This window comes from Ictalurus furcatus, chromosome 11 (assembly GCF_023375685.1).
Source record: "Ictalurus furcatus strain D&B chromosome 11, Billie_1.0, whole genome shotgun sequence".
Lineage (NCBI taxonomy): Eukaryota > Metazoa > Chordata > Actinopteri > Siluriformes > Ictaluridae > Ictalurus > Ictalurus furcatus.
The window spans coordinates 14,056,867-14,065,853 of NC_071265.1; the positions used below are offsets into that span (position 1 = coordinate 14,056,867).

General features: G+C 38.4%; 1 protein-coding gene across 1 annotated transcript in view; it reads right to left on the reverse strand.

Moving 5' to 3' along the window:
• The window catches only part of cntn4 (contactin 4), a 284,000-nt gene that overhangs the window by 274,074 nt on the left and 939 nt on the right, over nt 1–8,987 (reverse strand). Inside the window, exon 1 of the mRNA XM_053636675.1 lies at nt 8,595–8,987. This exon is cut by the window's right edge and continues 939 nt beyond it. The gene's annotated coding sequence lies outside the window, so the exon portion shown is untranslated. The remainder of the gene's footprint in view (nt 1–8,594) is intronic.

Consider the following 8,987-nt stretch of genomic DNA (forward strand, 5'->3'; position numbering starts at 1 on the left):
TCAGTAGTACATTTGAAATGACTATGTAGGTTAATCCATAGCCGTCTCTATGTAAATGTTACTCTCCAATGGAGGAAAATATCAGGGAGCACATTGACGGTTAACAATAAAACATTCCCTCTGCTCTGAGAGATCCACAAGTGGATTGTCATGCTGCGCTGCTGTTATTAAGCCCACAATTAGACACATCCCCAAAGGTGGAAGCATGTTGCACCAGGATTGCATAAGCAATTCATGAGGATGACAGACAATAGTTAAGAAAGAGCAGTTAAAAGGGGCAACCATGCTCTGTCCTCTCTATGGTACAACCTAACTATATGAAAATGTATGAGGCATTGCACTAGTTTTGTACAGTGTATTTTTTTTGACATCTGAAGAAAGATTTTCAGACAAGATTCACAAATTACAGTAAAGGAATACATGTTTATTGTGTATGATTATCACAAGACATGTAAATCATAGGCTATGGGTCAAGAGCTCACTTAAAAAGGTAAGAGAATCATTTGCCTTATTTGCTTACATTTTAGGAAATGTAAGCAAGTGTGGCAAATGATTTTGTCTATCAAGGGATCATATACTGCATGTAAAAGTTGAAAGTCCAGGATGAAGTCTGTTTACCTATTCGCAGTAAAGAACATCCAGGAGAAGGAGGAGAAGAAGAAGAAGAATGTGAATTAACAACTTAATGGTGATATTTGTAACGTTTTGGGATGTAATAGAGTTGAGTAGTATGCAGATAAAGACGTTTATTGAGGAGAGAGGCAGGCACACATATCCAAAACGTGATCAAAACAGGCAAAGGGTCAGGCGATAGGCAAACGGGCATAAACTGGGCTAGGCTGGAATCAAAACGAGGAAACAAGAAACAAGGTCAATAACATGAAACGAGAACCAGGAACCGGGAAACGAGAAACAACAGCTAGATAATGAGCTAAACTCAATACTGCGCAATTTGCACAGAGACGCGCGGGGTTTAAATGAATAATGTAATCATGGGTAAACACGGACAGCTGAAACCAATATTGACACACCTTCGGAAAACAACCAATGAATAAACGGGGGCGGAGACAGAACATAATCATAACAAACGCAAGTGTCCACAGTAAACAAAATCAGTCATTAAAAACCGAAACGTGTGCGTTCGCTGAGCGCTCGCGCACCTGGCTCATGCACGTGCATGCACTTCGGCTTTCTGAGCACACTCCAAACTGCGGCACTGTCTCAAGGGAAAATCGTGACAATATTAAACGAATGATGGTGTTATTTGTATACCCTCAAATGAAGTGAGGCAGTGAGGGAGTTAAACAATAAAAGACAGCTTCTCATAAAAATGATGCTGACCTGCAAAGAAAAAAAATTACTTTCATGGGAAAGGAAGCTTAACATCAAATAAAATGTATCTGCTTACTACAGCATGAAGAGATTTTGGTGCCCATGCCCTGTAACAGATAATAAAGGGCAAATTTACTTAGTATTTTCCAACTTGCTTAGCTTTCATGGATTTTCACAGATGTAGGGCATGAAATTCATTAAGTAATCCTCATGACCTTTAAGGGGGTATTAAATTCCCATATTTCATGTGTTTGTGCTCAGTTCATTTAATAAAGTCCTTAATTGACAATGACAAAAGCATTGAGATATAGACACTTCAAGAGAAAAAAAAATACACTTTTGTGTCCCTTTTGCCTGGTCCATTGAATTGATTGGGTTTAAATCCAAAACAATTAGGCACATAATAATTTCAGTTTGGAACTAATATCTTTTGTCAGTGAAATGTTCAAGAAAAGATGGTTCCAATAAATTGACAAAATAATTTTGCTCATGAAATAACTCTGTGCTTGATGATATCTTGATGATATTCCCTGGTCTAATGATCCAATAATTTGCACAAAAAAACACACACACAAAAGGTTAAGGTTGGAACAAGGTATAAATTAACATCCATAGCTTCTCCTACAGCTCTGTATATGCAATGGACTAGGGATGTCACGAGAACTGATACTTTGGTACCAAGTTGGTACCAACATTCTTAAAACGTGACAATACTTGTTTTTCTGCAGTAGTGTAGGTACTGTTGGTAATGAAGGTACCGAGGTTGCAGTTCTTCCAGCACTGATGAGGGCAGCAAATACACGTAAGTGTTTTAGTCGGTCCACAAGTGGTAAAGAAGAAGAAGAACGCCTACAAGCACACAGGAAAAAATACAGTTTAAACTAAAGTTTCCCTGACTCATTGAGAGGAAATGTGGTAAGAGTCAAATATGGAAATACTTTGCATTCATGGCAGATGACAACAAACATATAATTGATGCTCTGAAGTTGGTGTGCAACCGATGCTATCGTTCATTTCAAACAAAACGAGGAAGTGCCTCAAATTTGGCAAAGCGCCTGAAAGACGGGCCTTATATTATGTTTGTTTGAGGGAGCTGGCATTGTGGCCATGAAACCAGCTAACGTTATGCTCTGTGTAAGGTTTGCGATAGCCAGTTATTTGTTAACAATGCTAACGCATTGCAATGTTATAAACTACCTCCTAATGGGCCACCATGCATCGCCATTCAGCCCGTGTCCTGTCAGCTAAATGTTGCCTAATGTCACAAATAATTATTGAAATTTTAATGCTTTTAATAAATCTTTTTGGGCTGCCACTATATCAGTGAATTTAAACTAATGTTTACATTCAGAGTATAAGGTGTGTGCGTGTATGTGTGTGTGTGTGTGTGTGTGTGTGTGTGTGTGTGTGTGTGTGTGTGTGTGCACGCGTGTTCAGGAGTGCACCTTAGCAAATTGTAGCCTCCACTGTTTTATTATTCACTGTCAGACAGTGTTTGATAACTAAAATATCCCCCCTCTCTCTCTTTTTGCCAGTATTAGCCAGAGGAGGATGTCCACCAGGAGTTTTTAATTTTATTTATTTATTTATTTTAAAATTTATTTATTTATTTAAACCACACCATGGTATCGACTTTGGTACCAACTATCGTGTACTTTTGGTGGTATCGGTACCGACTACTAGATTTTTGGTATCGTGACATCCCTACAATGGATATAAAAGTCTACACACCCCTGTTAAAATGGCAGGCTTTTGTGAAGTAAAAGAATGACACTAAGATAAATCATGTCAGATCTTTTCCCAATTGCAAAGTATACAAATAAAGTGAAACGCAATCAGAAACCTTTTAGGGGAAAAATAACTTACAATAACTTAGTTGCATAAGTGTACATACCCATAAACTAATACTTTGTTGAAGCACCTTTTGATTTTTCAGTAAGAGTCTACCAGCATGGCACATCTTGACTTGGCAATATTTTCCCACTACAGAATCAGCTGTTCTTTATTTGGGGTTAATCAAAATAATTTCATTGATGACAGCTGTATGATAATTATTTTTGAGCATGAGATTGAATGTGATTGGTTCATTGTGAACACATCTCCTATTATAAACGGGTGTGCACACTTATGCAACCAGGGAATGAAACTTATTTCATATTTATGTTGTAATTTCACATTGAGGGTGGGAAAATTTCTGATTGATCTTGGTTTAATTTTTTCCCATCAAAAAAAAAACATGCCATTATAACAAGGGTGTGTAGACTTTTAATATCCACTGTATGAAATCCAACAAATTTGCTTTTACTCATTAGAAATCATACAAATTTTATCTATGATCCAATTGTTGAGAGCGCTCTTGTACCTCAGAAGCAATCCTGTCCTTAACTGTCACCACAGCTACTGCCCATAAATACACCTTTGATAACCCACTGGCCACAAGTCTTTTCCTGGCATCAGATTTGACATCAGGTTTAGTTATTATAAACATTATTATCGATTCTCAAATGAAACCACATGGCTTCACAATTACAAACTCAAACCTGCATGACTCAGCCTTTCGGAAAAGATACAAATGCTGAAGATAAGCAAGGGGAAAGGGTTCTTATAAATTTATTAATAAAAAAACATTTATTTTAATAATTTAACATTTGCCCATTACAATTCCTCAAGAGTTTGTATATTGAGATATAACCTTGTATACTGTACACAACACCGCCCACTCCATTTAATAACATTTTCCACCTTTTTCATGATGGCTTGGTTGGGTGTTGGGTGGAAGTGAAAATTATGTCATATTTTTGGTGTTTTATGAAAAATAAAATTAGGCATTATCGTTTATTCAAAATAAAATATACTTGATTGACAAATCACATTCAACCTGTTTGAAGCAGTACATTTATATTAAGCTCTTTCAAGTAGAGCATTTTAAAAGTGACCCAAAAAAAGATTACAAATAGTATTACTTAAGTGTTACCACAGACTGACATGTCTAAAGCCTAGTTCGCACTACACGATTTTAAGCCTGATTTGCAAGTCGCTGAGCTCGCTGACAAAAACCCTTTGATTGGATGGAAATTGGCGAGCAATTGGCGCTCGCCAATCAGCAGTAGATCGTTATGTGTGAACTACTCAATAACGCGTCAAAGAGGCTCGCCGAAACACATTGCCAAGGCATTGGCAACTCCAGACAGAGATTTGGCATGCTAAATATCTGGAGCTGTCGGGCGACTCCACATCATGTGGTGTGAAAAGTGTCACCACTGGCAGCGATTGCGGCAACAAGCTACAGCCAATGAGAGAGCAAGGCAACGGGGTGAGGTCACCGTGAGGAAGGGAAACCCATGAAACCTTTTTACTCAATTCTGACTCTCTCTGTAGCACATACACAATCCCCTGCTAATCCATTCTTTCACCCATTTTCTTTGTCTTTTCCTTTTTGGGGTTTCTTCAGCACGAGTCATCGTGCAAACAGCTTGCACCGCTTGTTTCTGTCCTATGTCCATCTTCAAATAAACAACTCCTGTTTTGCATGTGGTTTTCGTGGCATATATCCGTGTCACTTCTCCCGTGTGTTTTCGTGATAAAACGTAGTTTGGACACCAGATAGAGTCATCGGGTGACAGAGTCGTTGTCAGATCGTTTAGTGTGTGACCCCCTGTCGCCGAGCAATCACGTAGTGTGAACACCACAACGATTTCATGACTCCCGATTACAAGACAGCAAGTCGTGTAGTGCGAATAGCATAGCGATCTGCCGCCGTTGAAAGTCGTGTAGTGTGAACTAGGCTTAAATCGTGTAATAAGGGAAAATCTTTCAAGCACCCCTCATACCTGGTTACTTAGCTCCAACTCACTCCTATAATTTTCTTCCAATAAATAATGAGATGCTGCACAAGAGATTTCACACAAGTTGCTTTAACAAATGCCAATGCCCTGTCCTCTGTATCAATTATGCATCACCCACGTATTTATTCTCTTTTTCAAAACCAAAGTGTTTCTTTAGAGAAATGTCTTAAACACTCTCTTTCAGACATACCCCCTTTCAAGTCCAAGTGAAAGCACAATACTGACACATGTCCTGTCCGGTTAACCAAGTTCACATTTTATGTTTACTTATTCAGCAATTGCTTTGACTAAAGCTGACTTAAAAATGATGCAGAATTGAATGCAAAGATATAGCTGATAAGTTCAGGATTAAATGTCCTGCTTTAAAGCTCAACAGTGGGTATCTGACACATCTGGGATTTGAACTCACAACCTACTAGTCATGAGCTCAAAAGCTTAACTGCTGAGCTCTTATTTAATCAAGGGCTTAAACATGACACAATAGAAATGGTTATAACAACTAGTATACCAATGAGGTAGGTCCATGTGGTGTAATTTAAAAGTAACATGGGTTTACTAGTGCAACTTCTTGTATATAAAGTTATGAAATGTTAAGGTTAAAGATGGAGGTGCAGTCAACAACTTCATTCATAGGACATCCAACATAGTTTTTTATATTCATCATTCATTCATTCATCTTCTGTAACCATTTCTAGTAGCCAGGGTCACTATTCTTCATTCAAACTCATTTTGTTTATGATCAGAAACATTTGTTTCTTTAACTCTGACACCACAGCCACTATGCACGAACACCACTAATATCCCATTGGTGGCAAGGTTTTCTTGGCATCAGTTGTGAGCTGATACTCTGTATTCGATGCACCATTTATCAAGGATTGCCACTATGCATTAAAATGATAATAATTCACCAGATATTTTACTTTACTCATTTTATTTTTATTTTTTGTTACCTAATTGAATTACAGTTAGGGCTTGGTAGCTGCAATCCTGTTATAATACACTCCAGTCCTTCATCAATTTCATTTAGACCCTATTCAGCGTAACATCAACCATGAGCACGGTTCTCTGGGAGATTAATGTCAAACCCATGTGATGTGACATAACCCACTCGCTGTCTCTTGATAAGCAGCTCAGAAGAGAAGGGGAAAAACACTTCACAGTGGATAGGGGCAAAAACTGAGTGTCACAGGCTCACAGTTTCCCTGTACATATTAATGCTAAGGAAAATAAGATTCTGCTGTGTTTACTTTTCTTTTTCAAAATGAGAGTGAAGCAAGATAAGGGGTGTGACTCTGAGCATTTGTCTTTGTGTGGCTTTGGTCTGCCATACAGCACCGCCTAATAGACTTCAGAAAATCGTGGGAGAAATAACATTTCTGATAAGCACCCAGCCGGGCCTATTCTATATGTAAATGTACTTGTACGCAGAGTAAGTACCATGTTTCTCGACACTTAAGTTGTCCAGGAGATTTACACTTTGCACACACAAGAGTTGTGCAAGTAGCAATGAGATCCTGAGAAGCTCAGCATTTCCCTGATGGAGGGAGACTGCACAGTGCAAGCCACAATGAAATGGAGTGCAGAAATACACACAGTCATCAAACATAAGCTCAACTGAAGATAGGAAGTAGACATCACAGTTTGTAAAATGGTGAAAAATGGTTCAAATTTATATTTTTCCCTATTTTTTTCTATATTTATTTGTGATATGGTTTATGGCAGTTTATCCCAGACTTGCACATTTCCTAAAGATTGTTGGAACTTTATCCAGGGAAGACAGGCATGTTATCTGGCTGACCAGAACTGAGACTACAAATATTCTTTTGGCTGCAAACTGCATCTAATGTGAGACAGGTGTACTTGTGTGTGTTTAGAGGAGATAAGACAGTAAGAAATTTAATTGGCTGTCCTGATTACATAAAATAGTTTGTAGTGGCACAACTAAAAAACAAAAACAAAAACAACAACCAGAACTCTATGTCTAGGTGTGCTGTAACAATTTTTGGAGAACTCGTAACAGAGAGAAGAAATACATATAAAATACCTAGAAAAATATACACATAAAATAGAAATGCCACCAATGACATTCTGCCAGCAAGCGACCATGCAATGAAATTTTTATGACATGTCTCTAAATGTAACTACTCTGGAATCTTTTTAATGTCACTTTTACACTACATCACTTCTGGCAGGCAGCTAGGTTGCAGCATGCTCCCCAGGAAAATGCTGTCCTCTCATTCCCTCTGTGACTCTGTGTAACTCCTGAATATCCAGTAGGTCATTAAACACAATTCTCATCTCTTTAAGACAACTTTAGCACAGAATTTAACAACACAGTTGTAACTCAGCTTAACAATGCTACAACAATCCTAGACCAATATCTTGAAAATCAGCCGCTATGCTTTGTTATAATCCAAAGCCATAATTTTTTTCTTTCTTGTTGTAAATTAAGAGCAGAATACCAACTAAGCACTTCAAATGAAATTACTCAAAAAATTATTCAACACAAATGTATGCTACACTAATTATTCTGGACTGACAGTGAACGACATCAAAAATGGTCCAGTGAAAGGAACCACTGACAGATGAGGGTAAAAAAAATAAGCATATGCAAAAAAATAAATAAAAAAGAAGTGGAAATACACAAAACACAGAATGGTGCGATTTCCATTTATATGTACGAGGATTAGTTTTACAATGGCTCCTAACAAGTTTATTTTTTATTTTTTGAGTGTGTTATATCTAGACAAACTGCTATATGACAGGAATCCGCGGACAGCTATAATCAGAGACAATCCTGAATTTAATGTTAAAGAAAGCGAAAGTGGAATATGAACCATGTTGCCAGATTGGTTGCCGTCCTGCCAGTTGGGATGTTTTACCAACAATGTAATGAGAAAGGCCTTGGGCAGGTTATATTGTAGACGAAGTTATACTGTGGCCTGGATTATAGTTCACATACGGGTGGAGTGTTAAAAAATAATCCATGTGCAGTACTATATTTCTTTACCTATATGTGTTTCAAATATTTTTATGAGTATGATTTTATATATATAAAACTAATTAGAAACTCTCTTATGTAGGTACAGAATAAGAATAAGCATAATATTATTTGCAGTGATGTGTAAAACTGCCCTATTATTTCAAATTGACCTGGTATCTTGTTGTTGTTGTTATTATAAAGCCACTTGGATCCTGTAGGCTCTGTCTCTCTAGTTGTCCTGACTCGAATTAAAGAAAACAACCCAGTGAAAATGAAGTAAGGAAATGTAAAAATGAGATGATCACCGGAATGAAACGAGGTTTGTTTCCTCATGCATATCGCGTATCTACCCCTCCGTTACAGCCTAACCCCGAGCGTCTTTAAAGCTTCTCTCTTAAACTACTGAGCAATCCACAACTACCAAGTGCACTTACTGTGGTACATGAGCTGTCCTGTTCTCGCCTCCTCCAAGCGAAGCTTCTCGCAATCCAAGCTGAACGGGACTCGTCTCATTCACCGGAATATCTGACAGCAAAGCGGTCGCTCTTACCGCAACTCTTATTCGCGCTGCTGGATATAATTTGTCTACATAGTACTGCGTAATAACGATACCGCTAAGCAGGTGGTGTCGCGTGCATCACATCAGCTCAGCGCAGTTTGGCGCGTCGGAGCGGCGCGCGCCAGGCCCCGCCCACTCTCTGCGCTCAAGGGCTCGGGAGGAGTGATGGAGTAAGCTTCAGGCGACGCCAAGTCCAAGTGGCCGATATTGGCATACACTGATACAGTCAGAACAGGTCCTTTTAAATAGCGGTTAACCCCATGATGGG